The 15,742-nt window shown below is 40.6% G+C and overlaps 1 protein-coding gene across 11 annotated transcripts in view; it reads left to right on the forward strand.

The window, feature by feature from the left end:
• The window catches only part of PPP6R3 (protein phosphatase 6 regulatory subunit 3), a 137,043-nt gene that overhangs the window by 26,965 nt on the left and 94,336 nt on the right, over positions 1–15,742 (forward strand). The gene's annotated exons all lie outside the window — the stretch shown is intronic.

Here is a 15,742-nt window from a genome sequence, read left to right on the forward strand (position 1 = left end):
CCACCCCCTTACATACTACGCACAGCCCCTCCCATTACCAGCATCCCAGAGTGGTGCATTTGTTACAATTGATGAAGCTACATTGACACATCACATTTACTCAGAAGTCCATAGCTTACATTATGGGCTCTTGGTGTTGCACATTCTGTTTGGTTAAATGCATAATGACATGTATCCATCATTATGGTATCATACAGAGTATTTTCACAGCCCTTAAAATTCTCTATCCTCTGCTTATTCACACCCATCCCGCAACCACTGACTTTTTAAATGTCCCATGCTTTTGCCTTTTCCAGAATGTCCTATGGTTGGAATCACAGTTTGTAACCTTTTTAGATTGGCTTCTTTCTCTTAGTAGTATACATTTAAGGTTCCTCCATGACTTTTCATGGCTTGCTACCTCATTCTTTTTACTACCCAATAATATTCTGTTGTCTGGATGGACCACAGGTTATTTATCCACTCACCTACTGAAGGACATCTTGGTTGCTTCCAAGTTTTGGCAGTTACGGATAAATTTGCTTATAAACATTTGTGTGTATGTTTTTGTATAGACCTAAGTTTTCTGAGGAACACAATTGCTAGACGGTGTGGTATTTTTAGTTTTGTAAGAAACTGCTAGACTATCTTCCAAAGTGGCTGCACCATCTTTCATTCCCACCAGCACTGAGCGAGAGTTCCCGGTGCTCCACAGTGTTGTCAGCATTTGGTGTCTTTTTTTGGATTTTGGCTGTTCTAATAGGTATGTGGTGGTGTCTTACTGTTGTCTTAATTTGCATTTCCCTCAGGACAAAATGTGGAGCATCTTTTCAGATGATAATATTTTTAATGACTATATTTCTTTTTTTTAAGATTTATTTGAGAGAGAGTGAGCAAGAGAGAGAGCACAAGCTGAGGGGGAGATGCAGAGGGAGAAGCACACTCCCTGCTGATCAGGGAACCCGCCGCAGGGTTCGACCCCAGGACCCTGGGATCATGACCTGAGCTGAAGGCTCATGACTGAGCCACCCAGGGCTCCTAATGACTATATTTCCTTGGATGGATAAAAGAACCTTGGTGCAGATAAAATCGTTGTTATTTATTGTTGGATATTTAGGTGCCATGTATTTGTGAATGACCTGGATTATTTGTCTTGTGATAGTCCCCACAGTGTCCTTTGTGTCCTCTATATTTAGATATTTCTCTTTTCTGTTTTAAACTTTTCGGACATTGTTATATATAAGACTTTTTGCTTAGGATAAAGTCATAGAAGTTGAATAATTGGGTCAAAAGATGTGAAGAATTCAACACCTTTTGATGTCTAGGAGCAGAACAGTTATGCAGGCCAGTTTCATATTAAGAAATTTAAACATCTTTTTAAGAAAGATTTTATTCATTTATTTGAGAGAGAGAAAACACGAGCGGGGGGAGGGGCAGAGGGAAGAGGGGAGAAGCTGAGCAGGGAGGTTTACAGCAGGAGATCATGACCTGAGCCAAAGGCAGACGCTTAACTTACTGAGCCACCCAGGTGCCCCTAAAAATCTTTTTTATTAGGGGAAGATTTTAACATGCACAAACATATACAGAATAGTATAATGACCCTTCATTTACGGAGCTCCAAACAACCATATACCGGAGGACACTGCTGTCTCACTTCCTCCCCCATTTCTCACTCCTGTATTACTAGTTTAAAACTCTATTGAATTATAATAGAAATACAGAAAAGACTCAAATTGTAATAAGTTTCACAAGCTGAAATGCACCTGGGTAATTGGCATCCCAGATGCCCCCATTTGTCTGCTTCCCTTTAGTACCCTCCCAGTATCCTGACATCTACCTGAACTGAGTTTGCCCAGTTTTGTTCCTTAAATAAGTGGACTCTTAGAGTATGTTAGCTTGTGTCTGAGTTCTTTCTCTTGGCAATGTGTACAGGATTATCCATTATTGCATGCCGTTGTTGACTATTTGTTCTCGTTGCCATATGAAATTTTGTTGTATGAAATTACTCTGTTGTTGGTGGACATCTAGAGAGATGGCAGTTTTGGGCTGTTACAAATAGTGCTGCTCTGAACATTTAAAGTGTGTTTTTTTGGTGGACATACATATATACTGCTGTTGGGAACATATCTGGGAGTAAAATCGCTAGGTCCTAGAGGTATGCGTACATTTGGTTTTGGAAAACTGTGTCTGCACCTCCTGAAGTGGTTGGCCCAAATGAAATTACACTTCTACCAGTGGTGTGTCAGACTTTCACTCACTCCTTATCATCTCCGACAGCTCATATTTTCCATCCTTTTCATTGTAGCTACACTTCAGCTGTGTAGTGATATCTTATGATAGTTTTAATTTGCGCTAGTGAGGTCAGGCACCTTTTTGAGCTTTTTTATTGGTTATTTGGATACCCCCCCCTTTTTTAAAAGATTTTATTTATTTATTTATTTGACAGAGAGACAGCGAGAGAGAGAACACAAGCAGGGGGAGTGGGAGAGGGAGAAGCAGGCTTCCCGCTGAGCAGGGAGCCTGATGCGGGCTCGATCCCAGGACCCTGGGGTCATGACCTGAGCCGAAGGCAGACGCTTAATGACTGAGCCACCCAGGCGCCCCTTGGATACCCTTTTTTATGAAGAGTATATTTTAAAGTCTTTTGTTTTTTTTCTACTGCGTTATTTGTTTATCTTATCCTATTAGCTCTCTGTTGTTGCATAACAGATTATCCCTAAACTTGTAGTGGCTCATAACAACAAAAAAACCCTTTACTATCTCAGCTTCTGTGGGAGAGGAACTTGTGTCCGCCTCTGAAGGCTTGACTGCAGTTGGAGGACCCTTCCCAAGGTGGCTCACTTACAGGCATGGCAGCTCGGTCCTGGCTGTTGGTGGCAGACCACAGTTCCTCTTCATGTGGGCCTTTGTCGGGGATCCTCCGTGTCCTGTCCTCAGGACATATTTTCAAACATGACGCTTGGTAGGATTTCTTTTATTTTGGATATGAGTTTTTCAGGAGATCTAAGTGTGCTGAATGTCTCCACCTGCTCTGTGGGTTTCCGTTGTGTCATTTGAAGAGAAGTCATTATGAATGCAGTTGAGTTTATTACTTTTCCCTTTATGGTTAGTTCTTTCCATATTACTTCGAAGAAAATCCCAAAATAATTATTTTGTTTCTTCTGTATATATGTTACTACACAACACACACGCATCACACACACTGTCTTTCAAAGATAAACACTTTTTTTGTTGTTTGACCATAATACAACCACAAAACTCTCTTATCTAAAAAAACAAAAACCCACACAGTAGTTGCTTAGTATTATCCAATACCCAATCAGAGTGAAATTTCCAATTGTCTCAAATATTATAATTTTTTGGTACAGTTTTCTAATTTTGGCAAATCAGGATCCAAATAGGGTCTACCAGTTTTTTTTTTTTTTAAGATTTTGTTTATTTGAGAGAGAGAGACACACACAGAGAACCAACGGGAGGAGGGGCAGAGGGAGAAGGAGAAGCAGGGGCTTCATCCTAGGCCTCTGGGATCATGACCTGAGCTGAAGGAACTGAGTGAACCACCCAGGCGCTCCGGTCTACTGGATTTTTTAAAAAAAATGGATAGATTCCCCATTTGTCACTCTTTTTCCCCTCTTGCCCTCTATCTGTGGAAGACCTGGATTGTTTTGTGGTGTCGCACAGTTTTCTACATCCTGTTAGCAGGGAGCTGTACGTCTCTCTGTTTGAGGGTAAACCTTGTTGTACGCTCACTGGTGGTGGTGCTTCTTTGGTTGTGATCTGTCTCTGGAGGTTGAATGAGGACCTAAATTGAAATTTTTAAAGGGCTTCCAACCTAAATCACATTAAAATTCATTCAGGTTAGAGTTGTTCTGTACTTAAAATGTAGTGATCGTTTTCAGAGTGTGCATTCTACTTACTCCATTGCTTTCTGTGTTTGCGAGGTCATCTGAGAGTGCATTTTCTGTGTTTTCTGTAGAATGACAACACACTGACTGTACACCTTGTCATCTTGAGCATACACCACACCTCTCCAGGGGTTTAATAATGTTGCAGGGCATAACAAAAAACGGGTCCAGCTCTCATTACTTACACTTTCCATGTTTATCCTCTACTTGCTTTTTTCTCTTTGTACTGTCCACTGACTTTCCTTCTCTTGTGACTGATTTTTTGAGTTGTAATGACCAGTGTTTTAAGAGTTGATGAGTCAGAATCTTAAGTTATTTTTAGGTGAGCTTGAATTTCCAGTCTTCCCCAGTCTCTGTCTTTCTCTTCTGACAGAAATTTTGACCATGAGAAATTGGAAAAATTAATGATGGGGGCGCCTGAGTGGCTCAGTTGTTGAGCGTCTGCCTTTGGCTCAGGTCATGATCCCAGGGTCCTGGGATCGAGCCCTGCATCCGGCTCCGTGCTCTGCGGGAAGTCTGCTTCTCCCTTTCACACTCCCCCTGCTTGTGTTCCCTCTCTTGCTGTGTCTGTCTCTGTCAAATAAATAAAATCTTTTTTTTTTTTTTAAAGATTTTATTTATTTATTTGACAGAGAGACAACGAGAGAGGGAACACAAGGGGGAGAGGGAGAGGGAGAATCAGGCTTCCCGCCGCGCAGGGAGCCCGATGCGGGGCTAGATCCCAGGACCCTGGGATCATGACCCAAGCCGAAGGCAGACGCTTAACGGCTGAGCCACCCAGGCGCCCCAAATAAATAAAATCTTTAAAAAAGAAAAATTAATGATGACGTGATTAGAATGAACATTAAAGATTATTTAAGATGCATGTGTGTCTACAGTTTAAACATAGAAAATTTTAATACCAGATATATTGTAAAAGTGTCATCCAACTTCAGGTAAACAATTATATTTTTAGTGTTTTGTTTTTAAGTGAGCACACATTGATGATACTGATTCTTGGCCATAATTCGTTCAGCAAATATCTCAGTGCCTGCCCAATGCCAGGCCCAGCACTTTTCATGCTTTAGTCATACATGGTTAAGAAAGATGGCCAAGGGGGCACCCAGATGGCTCAGTTGATTAAGCGTCCGACTCTTGAACTCAGCTCAGGTCTTGATCTAAGCGTCATGAGTTCTCAAACCCTACTTTGGGCGTGGAGCCTACTTTAGGGGAAAAAAAAAAAAAGATGGCCATGATGGTGTTGGTGCTCTGTGAAATGCTCAGGACAGTATCTCAGTAAGGGATATAATCAGGCTACACACATAATCTTAAATTTTTCTACATGTAATCAATATAAAAATTATTTTTTATTTTTCTTAAAGATTTTATTTATTTATTTGACAGAGACACAGTGAGAGAAGGAACACAAGTAGGGGGAGTGGGAGAGGGGGAAGCAGGCTTCCCCGCTGGGCAGGGAGCCCGATGTGGGGCTCGATCCCAGGACCCTGGGATCATGACCTGAGCTGAAGGCAGACGCTTAACAACTGAGCCACCCAGGCGCCCCCCAAATTATTATTTTTAAAAAAGACTATTTATTAGAGAGAGAGAAGGCACATGTGAGCGGGGGGCGGGGGGGGGGACAGAGGGAGAGAATCCTCAAGCTGACTCCCTGCAGAGCACGGAGCCTGAAGCAGGGCTCGATCCCACCACCCTGAGATCATGACCTGAGCTGAAATCAGGAGTCAGACACGCAACTGATGAGCCACTCAGGTGCCCTATAAAAATTATTAATGAGATATTTTCACTTCTGTTTTTTGTACTAAGCCTTTGAAACCAAGTGTGTATTTCCTGCTTACAGCATACCTCAGTTCAAGTTACATTTCAGGTGCTCAGAAGCCTTACGTGGCTGCTGTAGTGGACCACATCGATCAGAGTTATTATCATAGCTCATGTGGAGTAGGAGGGGATACTGACTAGGAACCCGAGTAGACAGCGGCTTAGAGAAGCCAGAGGAGACACAGGGAGATGAACTAGGAAGTGGTTTCTGATCTCTGGGTGTTGGCAGAAGAAAATGGAAGAGGGGAGACACTCAGAAAATGGGGAATTGGATGAATTGGATTAGGAGGGAAAAGAAGAGCCAGGGCAGTTTCTAGGCTCTGTCTTTCACAACTGGGGTGTGCCTTTTCTGAGACAGGGAACACTTGGGGAGGAAAAGGTTTGGTTGGTGGTCAGTGTTGGTATATGGTGGACGAAAAAAGGCTTTGTTTTGGAGATACTCAATTTGATGTGCTTGTGACACATCCAGGGGGAAATGTCTGCTTAGCAGTTGAGTGCATGTGTTTGAAGTGCAAAAACGGTGTTTTGGTTTTATAAATTTGTTATCTCATCTGTGTTTATAGAGGTATTTTTAAAACCCACTGAAATGACTTCATTTGTTCAACAGAAGTTTTGTTTGTTTGTTTTTTTTTAAGTCTCCTGGGTTTTGTTTCCGTTGCTGGGGCAACAGCATGAATGGAACAAGTGTGAGTTGACACCCCAACCAATGTGGTCAGCTCCAGAGATTGTAATAGGTAGTGTCCACGGTCTGAACCCTGCATCAGCTTCTACCTTAGTAGGGGTGTAGAAGGGGAAGAAAGGAGAGGAGGAAACCTCCAGTAGAGGAGACTAAAGTAGCCAGTGAGAAATAAGGAGCCTACGATACCAAAGAAGCCAAGTGAGGAGAATGTTCTAATAAGGAGGGTCTGCTGGTCAGCTGTATTGAAAGCTGCTGAGAGTGAGGGTAAGATGAGGACAGAAAGAGTTTCATTTGGATTTGGTCCCATCTGGAGGTCACTGGTGACTTGAAAGAGCAGTTTCAGTTGAGTGGTACAGATAGACACCAGATTGGAATGAGTTGAAGAGGGAATGCTATCAGACAAAGGGTTCATTTTCTTATTTTGAAATAACCACTACAAATCATTGAGAAGACCAGCCCAATAGAAAAATGCACGAAGGATATAAACAGTTGGCAGAAAAGTGAAGTGTTAAATGGCTCTCAAACATACCAACAGTGCTCAGAAGAGAAAACCAGCAAGGACAAGGGTGTGGGGCAGTGACGTTCCAGAGTTACTGGTGGGAGTCTGGATAGGTATGACCTCCACGGAGAGCCATTTGCCTGCCATTATGTTCTAACTAGAAACGCACACTTGATCTGACAGCTTCTCTCCAAGGAAATCTGGCATTTGTTTGTAATAGTAAAAATTGAAAACTCACTGGTCATCAGTGATAGCCTAGTTAAATCAGCTATAATGCAAGGGAAGGTCTGCATCAGGTAAAACATTTTATTCTGCAAGAAAGTCGAATTTGTTTTTTCCTACCATGCTATTAATCAAACTCTTTGAAAGTGATTTTTTCCCTTTTTAAAGATGGAGAAAAATGTTAGGTCTGGTATGGGCCACAGAAGGTATTTGTAAATGTGTCTTTGAAGAGCTATGTTAAGCTTTTCATTTCTGCCTTGATCTTCTGCCTGTTAACACATTTCACATAAGTTGTTAATCTAAATTCCCTTCTCTAGATACCTGTTAGGATTCTTTTCCAAGGACCCTGTCCTGTTTTATATATGTACCCACAGGAAGGGTGGGTGTGGTGTATCTTAAGCTTAGTGGATGAATTCACACTCCAGTTTGCCTTACAGCACCTGAAATTAACCACAGCTCCTATCAAAAGGGTATTAAGTTGTACTTGGTGTGGGTCATTGACAAAGCAAGCATATGATAATGTTTGAAAGCCCCGAATATAGCAGTGGGGATTATACTAGTCTGATGTAGGAGGAAGACTTTCTTGGTCCATGTTTTGTTTTGTTTTTTTAATTTACTTTTTTTCTTGGTCCATGTTTTATGGGGGAAAGAGACAGTACAAACCTTTGTGAGCTCTATCTTCCACTGACCTCTCTGCAGTTTGGCGGCCTTTGGGATAGTGTGTTCACATGTAGACTTAAAGCAAAATGGAAAACCAGGCACACCCGAAGAGACCAAATCAGTTTCCTAGCAGAATACATTGATACTGTACCTGGGACTCTATACTTTAAGATCTTGTTTAAATTTACTTAATTTCTTAAGAGTTTGATCAAGACAGTGGTTATTCATCGATTCCTTTTTCTTCATCTCTTTGAGTATCCTGGTTTCACTTATATTTTATATTTCAAGGAGTTTAAGATTTGAAGCATATTAAGTGATAATTTAGTCTAATCCTCTCATTTTACAGATAAGAGAATAAGTTTAGAGAGATGAATTACTTGCTCAGAGGTTGACTAAACCGAATCTGTGTTCTCCTTAAGTCTTCCCCAGTAAGTTTTGTGATGTGTGGGGGCAGTATGGTAGCTTGCCTCATCTGGTAGAAGTAACCTGCTGTAATTTTGAGGGAGGTGTGGTTGTAATTACATTGCCTCAGTTCTAATGGAGATAATTTATATGCCGCACTAAATTATTTACAGTCACAGAGACAATCTAGCTGAACTTTTTTTTTTTTTTTTACATTTTTTGTTGTTGTTGTTGTTGAGAAAGTTGCCTAGAGATGTGAACTTACTCATCCAAGATTATAGACCATAAACATTTATTCTATACTTAGTTTTTAAGGTGAGTCAGAGCAGTGATGTCTGGTAGAACTTTGTATAATGATACTCTATCCATCCTCAGTGTGGCTATTTAAATTAAAACAAAATTGCAAATTCAGTTTCTTACTCTTACCAGGTCCTTAATAGCTGTGTGTGACTGGTAGCTACTGTATTGGACAGCACAGTTCTGGGGCACTTACCTTTTTTTCTTTTTTTTTTTTTTAAATAGGCTCCACACCCAGCCTGGAGCCCAGTGTGGGACTTGAACTCACGACCCTGAGATCAAGACATGAGCTGAGATTAAGAGTCAAATGCTTAACTGACTGAGCCACCCAGGTGCCCTGCACTTACCCTTTTAAAAACAATTGTTTTGAGAACTGCAGAAGCATCAGTGGTAGAAACCAAGGTTTAGGAGTAAGGATTAGAATTACTAACTAGAAATTAGGCTTGTGTTCAAAGCTACGAGAAAAAATGTACTCTTGGAGCTTTCGACAGGGCTACAACTGGTTGTGGCATGGGCCTTTCCTTGGTTCATATTAAGTCCATTCTTCAGAAAAGTAATCAAGAACCTTTACAAAGATCTTTTCTTTATTATTTCTTTTTCTTTCTATTATCTTGTTTTGCCAGTGAAAATCCCATTCTTGTGTTGAGTTTTCAGTGGACAAATTCTTTTACTTTCATGGTGCTTAGCACATTTTTCAGTCTCTGAACTTCACTTATTATTAATCACTTGGTTACCAGGATGCCCTATAAAAAGGTTTGATGTCTTTCTTGCAGTTGTACTCTGGATTATGGAAATTGCAGCTTTTACATCAAATTTAACTTGATTGTTTATCATGGCTGAGCCAGTTAAGTATAGTTGGCAGTTAGGATCCTGTAGTCTTCTGTACCATTGCTCTCCATCTCTACACACTGTTGTTGTAACAGGCAGAGTTGGTTCTCTGGGCTTTACTTTGGATGCTAATTTACTAATTAATGACTTGGCTTCATTTTAATAGCAACTTAGATTGGGTTGGCTACATGTATGACTGCAGTGATTTCAGTGTCCATTAGGGCGCATAGCCAGACGATGGTGTAATCCAATCAGGTGCCAAAGTTTTTACCTAAAGTACTTTTCATATATGATTTTGCTTTTAAAAGGTGGTAGTATGGATTTACCTTGGGGCTTTATACTTTAATAGTCTTTTTTTTTTTTTTCATTCTTGGTATAGTGATTTTTTTTTTAAGATTTTTTTATTTATTTGTCCGGAGAGAGAGAGCGCGCGCGAGAGCGAGCACACACAAGCAGGGGGAGGGAGAGGCAGGCTCCCTGCTGCTCAAGGAACCCAATGTGGGACTCGATCCCAGGACCCTGGGATCATGACCTAAGCCAAAGGCAGACGCTTAACCAACTGAGCCACCCAGGCATCCCGGTATAGTGATTTTTTTATTAATGATTTAGAAGTCTTGGAGTTCTTGCCATGGCTTGTATTAAAAATGATTGGTGTTTCTGAAGTTAGCTGAGTTATGTATGTGGATATTTGTATTTAAATATAAATATTTATATGCAAATATATGTTTAAATTTTTGTTGAAAGATGCCTCTGAAGTCATCCAAATTATTTATTTAGGTTTTTTCTCCCAATTATGAGTTGTTTGTGTGCTCATTTTTGATGATTTTTCTATTCAAAATTTTGTGGACTTTTTAAATTATTATTCACAGTGTGCTAGACGTTGAGGATAAAATGGTGAACAAGACCTCAAAGAGATGGATTATTTTCCTATCTCTTTATATTCCATCTCTTTGGACTTGGATGTTTTGGAGAACATGTGTGAGAATACTTGCAGAAATGGGATCAAGATCCATATTAAAATGCTGCTCTGATTGAGCTGGCCTACCTGAGGGCTTCCTGATGTTAGTAAGAAGTAGAGTTACTTGCTTTTATGTGTTCAGACTTTGGGCTCTATCACCTGTCTGTAATTAAGAAGGTGTTTATTGTTTGTGCTTGATGTATGATACAAGGAGAAAATGCTTTCTTGTATGTTCTGTAATAGCTATGGCTTCCTCTTGTGAATTTGCATCAGTGAGGAATATCTTGGAATTTACATGACAGCACAGAGATTTTCATTGCCTTTTTTCCTAAGATGAGTTAAAAACAAAACAAAACAAAACAAAAACCTTGTTCACATAAGGTTTATCTGGAATAAGTTCTTTCTTATTATCCTCAACTATAAAATAGGAATTAGTACCTATGGGGATTGAAAGCTCTTGTATAACTAGCACAACGGATTTGTGAGGGTAGATGTTCATTCTTGCTATTCTCAAATTCTGTGACTAAGCAAACACATATTTAGATACTGTTGAGTTGAGAATCTGTTTTTTTCACTGTTTTAGGCTAAACCAGTCCTCATTTCTGACTGGTTTTTTTTTTTTTTTTTTTAAGATTTTATTTATTTATTTGACGGAGAGAGACACAGCAAGAGAGGGAACACAAACGGGGGAGTGGGAGAGGGAGAAGCAGGCTTCCCGCAGAGCAGGGAGCCTGATGCGGGGCTCGATCCCAGGACCCTGGGATCATGACCTGAGCTAAAAGCAGGTGCTTAACAACTGAGTCACCCAGGCTCCCCTTGATTTCCTTTTTTGAAGGGGCCCCTCTGGATCCATTTCCTTTGATACCAACTGCTATACACTGAATGTTTGAGAGATACCAACTGCTATAGACTGAATGTTTGTGTCCCCCCTCAAGATCTGTATGTTGAAAATAATCTTCACATCTCATCAGTGTGGTGGTATTGGGAGGGGGGGGAACCTTTGGGAGGTGATTAGACCACGAGGGTGGAGCCTTTGTGAATGGGATATAAAAGAGACCCTAGAGATTTGCTGGCCCCTTTCTGCCATGTGAGTACACAGCAGAAAGACAGCTGTCGATGAACCAGGAAGCAGGTCCTCACCACACACTGAATCTGCAGATGCTGTGATCTTGGACTTTTCCAGTCTCTAGAACTGTGAGAAATAAATTTCTCTTGTTTATAAGCCACCAGTATGGTACTGTGTTACAGTGGTCTGAATAGATTAGAACATCAACATTCTATTACTTACTAGCAAATCCCTACTTTTCCTCCTTTAGCTCCATACACTGTGCTGTTGCTCCCACTTTTTCAATATTCTGCTCTCTGGCCAGGTACTTTTCTTATGATGTGAAACTCGGGTTTCCTACAAGTTAAATACCTGGGGAGGGTTCCCCCCTTTTTGAGAGGGAAGCACCTTTCATCATCCTCATGGATTCTACCATCATCTCTGTATTTTAACTTTCAAAGCAAACATCTCTTTGGCTTACTTAGTTTTTTTTCCCATGGTCTCATGTCATAGTTTGTCTGGATACTGTCAGTATTAAATTCTTTCCAGGCTGGGATCAGGAGCTCTCTGTCTTTATTGCCTAAACAGTGCACGTCTAACTCCTCCCTCACCATCAGCAGCCTCTCAGTACCCCGGGGCTTTAAGCAAAACTTTCCCCCCATTTTACTTGTCTCTCCAATTATTCTTTCACCTAGTCCTGCTTAATTCTTTCTGTAATTTAATCGACTAATGTCTGTAGCCACTGGCACCATATTTAAAGCCTAGATTACTTCATTTTTATATTGGGTTCATAAATTATAGAGGCAGGAAGAATGTTTAGAGTTAAGTAGTCCAACTCTATTTCATAGATGAAGGAATGGATGGATACTCAGGTTAGAAGCCTCAAGTCCAGAGCTAGTGAGTTGCTGATGTTACAGCTATCTGGTCTCAACGTTTAATACCTTTTCCCAGTTTAGCGTTCTTCTTAACAATTTATTAAAGAAATTTTTTTTGTCAAAGTGTTACACATCCGCAGTTAAGAGTGAGCTAGTTCTAGGAGGTTGGATGAGATAAACAGCCTTCCTTAGCTTCCCCACTCTCTTTTCCCTTTTCCTGAAGGCCAGTGTAATTCTTTGAACTCCTTTAGCCAATTAAAAATATATATATATATTACCTCCCTATACCTGAAGAGCATATTTGAAGAGTTCATACTCGCATGCTTGTATGCTGATTTTTTTTTTTTTTTTTAGTTTCAAGCATATCTACTGATTTCCTGTTGTGAAAAGATACAGAAGGTAGGGATTAGCTCTCTCTTCTCCCCTCCCACATTCTAACTTCCCCATCCTTCCAAGATAATTTTACTGCAGTTGTGGTTAAATCAATATTTAGTTTTATCATTATGACCCTGTATGCTATTTATATGTTAAGTGGTGAATTACAAATACTTTTCCTAAACAACTTGGTTTTCCTTGGAAGTGTATCACTTTTTACAAAAATTTTATTTATTTGTTTGGGTAATCTCTACACCCAACATGGGGCTTGAACTCTGACCCTGAGATCAAGCATCACATGCTCCACTGACTGAGCCAGCCAGGCGCCCCATTACTTTTTTAAAAAAATATTAATCACCACTTTAGCCTCAGACTTTTAGTCAGTTACATGTTCAGGTATTCCATCAGCTTTATCTTTTTGAAGAACTTTCCCTGCTCCAATCTGCCCTGTTCGCCTTGCCTGGTGGGAGCACAGTTGTCTCCCGGGATCCTGGCGATTCTTCCTGCCTTTCTCTGTTGTCTTCTCTGTGGTAGTGGAGCACAGTCTCTCTCCTCAGCGTCTTCTCCCAATAAGTTGTGTAGGAGGTAAATCTTTTGACTTTGTGTTTCTTTCTGCATACTTCTTGATTGATGGTTGGAAATCATTTTCCTTCTGCATTAGTCTATTATTTTCTGTGCCCTTTTAAATATTAGTATTCTGTTGTTTGTTTAGTGGATGTGTTATCTTTCTGAGGATATCAATTATTATTTTTACATGTTCTTTTTTTTTTTGTAATGCTTCCTCCAGCTTGTATTTTTCTATTTGTTTTGCCCTTGAGTTTTCATGATAGTGGCTTTCCTGAGATATCTGGTGATCTTTGGTTTTCCTTCAATTTAAAAGTCAGGAATATGTACCCACAGCACACAAAGTTGAATTATATGAAATTACCATCTTTCCCAGCTTTCTCTGCTGTCTGTGAACATCCTTGGCTCTCAGATCTTCATTTCTACATTACATTCTCCACTAAAAGAACCAGGCCTCATTGGAAAAATGGATGATTTCAGAGCTGGGGCAGATAATGTTCAAGATGAATCTGGAACATGTTGTTATGCCAGAAAATAAGGAAGTGCTCAAAAAGTATGAAAAGCACACAGGAGTCTGCTTGAAGGGACTCTCACTGGCTGAATGTGGGACAACTTGAGCATCAGAGTGGATAATGGCATTAATAAATAAAAATCTTTGAGTCCATACTGTTAAGGAATTAAAGGATGAGTGGGGAGAAGGGTACATACTGTACTAAAGTTAGAATGTCATCTAATGGAGGAAGGAACAGTAGACTTAAAAAAAACCCATCACTTCATAACCATCAGAGAACAGTTGATTCAGACAAAAACTGTCAGTGGGTAGTACAACTACTGAGTGAATGTTTTAAGAACATAATCTCAAAATATCTTCCCACAGATTACTTACTCCTTGATTACTCACAGAAAAGTGGTTATTTTACGGTGGAGAAATACAGCACATATCATCTTAACCAGGGGATCGAAATGTGCTCGCCAATAATAGGACAAATGGACGTCCTCTTTATGTGATACTCTAGGAACAGCAAAACTTCATTTATTCCTGCCGGAAGTGCATACGCTGTATTCCTCAAAAATGTCAGTGAAATGAAAGACAAAGAAATGATGCAGAACTGTTTTAGACAGAAGGGAATGAAGGAGATAGGACATAGAATCCTGGATGAAGGTGAGGGAGGATTGCCATGAAGGACATTATAGAACATTTGGCAGAATTGGAATATGAATTATTTAATCCATAGTCAGCAAGTACTGTGTTAAATTCCTGACTTTGACATGTGTACTGTGGTTGTGTGAATTAGTGTCCTTGTTTTTAGGAAATACACAGTTAACTGTTTGGCGGGAAGGTCAGTGATCTGCAGTAACTCTCAAATGTTTGGGGTGTTTGTGGAGAGGGGGGTACTCAAGCAAAAGTGACACAGTGATCCGTTGCGAGTCTTGGGGAAGGCTTAGTGGAAGTTTCTTGTACTCCTCTTGGAGCTGTTCAGCAAATTTGTGATGAAAAATGAAAAAAAAAATACTAGTTTTTAAAAGTGGTAGATTGGAGGCTCCCATCATGGGAGGGGCTCATTGGCTATGAACTTTCCAGCACAGTGACTAGCAGTGCTTCTTTGGGAAGTCCCCAGTGTCAGTATTTTCAGGTTCTTTTTTCTCAAGGTCAGTTAGCTCACTCTGAAGACATTCTTGTTTTCAGCCTGGCTGGGAATGTCAGAGCCCAGTAGGAGAGTCTGGCTGGAGCTGGGGTGGGCAGTGGGGTGTGCCTGTGTCTCAGCATTTTTTCTGCAGTTCACACAGTCCCTCTGTCATCGGGGTGGCAGGCTTCCCCAGCTGTGCCGGCTGGGCTCTCCCAGTGCAGAGGCCTGCTTTCACGGCTCGCCGTCCTGTCTTCGGCCGGGCCGGCAAGGGTGGGAGAGGATGAGGATATTTAGGGATCTAAGTGTTCAGTGAATAACTTTTTCAGCCAGTACTCCTTTTGCTCCCTTCCAGCACCTTTCCAATTTTGTTGCCTTCTCCTGGTACTTGTGGATTGTGTCTGTAAAAACAACGCAAAACAACCCAAATAGTCTTTTTACTGTAGATCTAGAGGCATTTCAGTGTGTATTCAATATACACTCTTGACTCAGTAGTCCCACTACTGCATTCAGACACTGTTCCATTCTGTTTTCCATTGTTTGGTCTTGTTTCTCATATTCTCACACTTTAGAATTACCATATTTCTTACCATCAGTATTATAGACCCACTCTTTTCCCTTATTAATCTAAGTGAAAAAGAGTATGAGCAATTATACAGAGTCCCTATTCCAGAAAAGTGGATTAAGTCTCAGCATACTTGTTACTATTTAGTAAGTACCCAGGTTCATAATGCTGTGAGTACATTTAATAACTGTTTTTTCTTTTTGCTTTCCTGGATGGGAGTGTGCGGCATGGTGAGGCAGGCAGTTGGTCCAACTCTGCTGGGAGCCTGTGACCTGCCTACAAGTGGGGGCAGTGGGTGGTCTTGGCAACTAGAAGAAACAATTGCAGATCATCTTTGAGGGTCCTACAACCACTCAAATTTAAATGCTAAATTGTGTGTGTGCACAAGTGTGCATTTTGTGGAACATGTAAATTCATCAGATTCTTAAAAGGATCTGGAACCCTGAGCA

The sequence above is a fragment of the Phoca vitulina genome, unplaced genomic scaffold (assembly GCF_004348235.1).
Source record: "Phoca vitulina isolate PV1807 unplaced genomic scaffold, GSC_HSeal_1.0 scaffold16, whole genome shotgun sequence".
Classification (NCBI taxonomy): domain Eukaryota; kingdom Metazoa; phylum Chordata; class Mammalia; order Carnivora; family Phocidae; genus Phoca; species Phoca vitulina.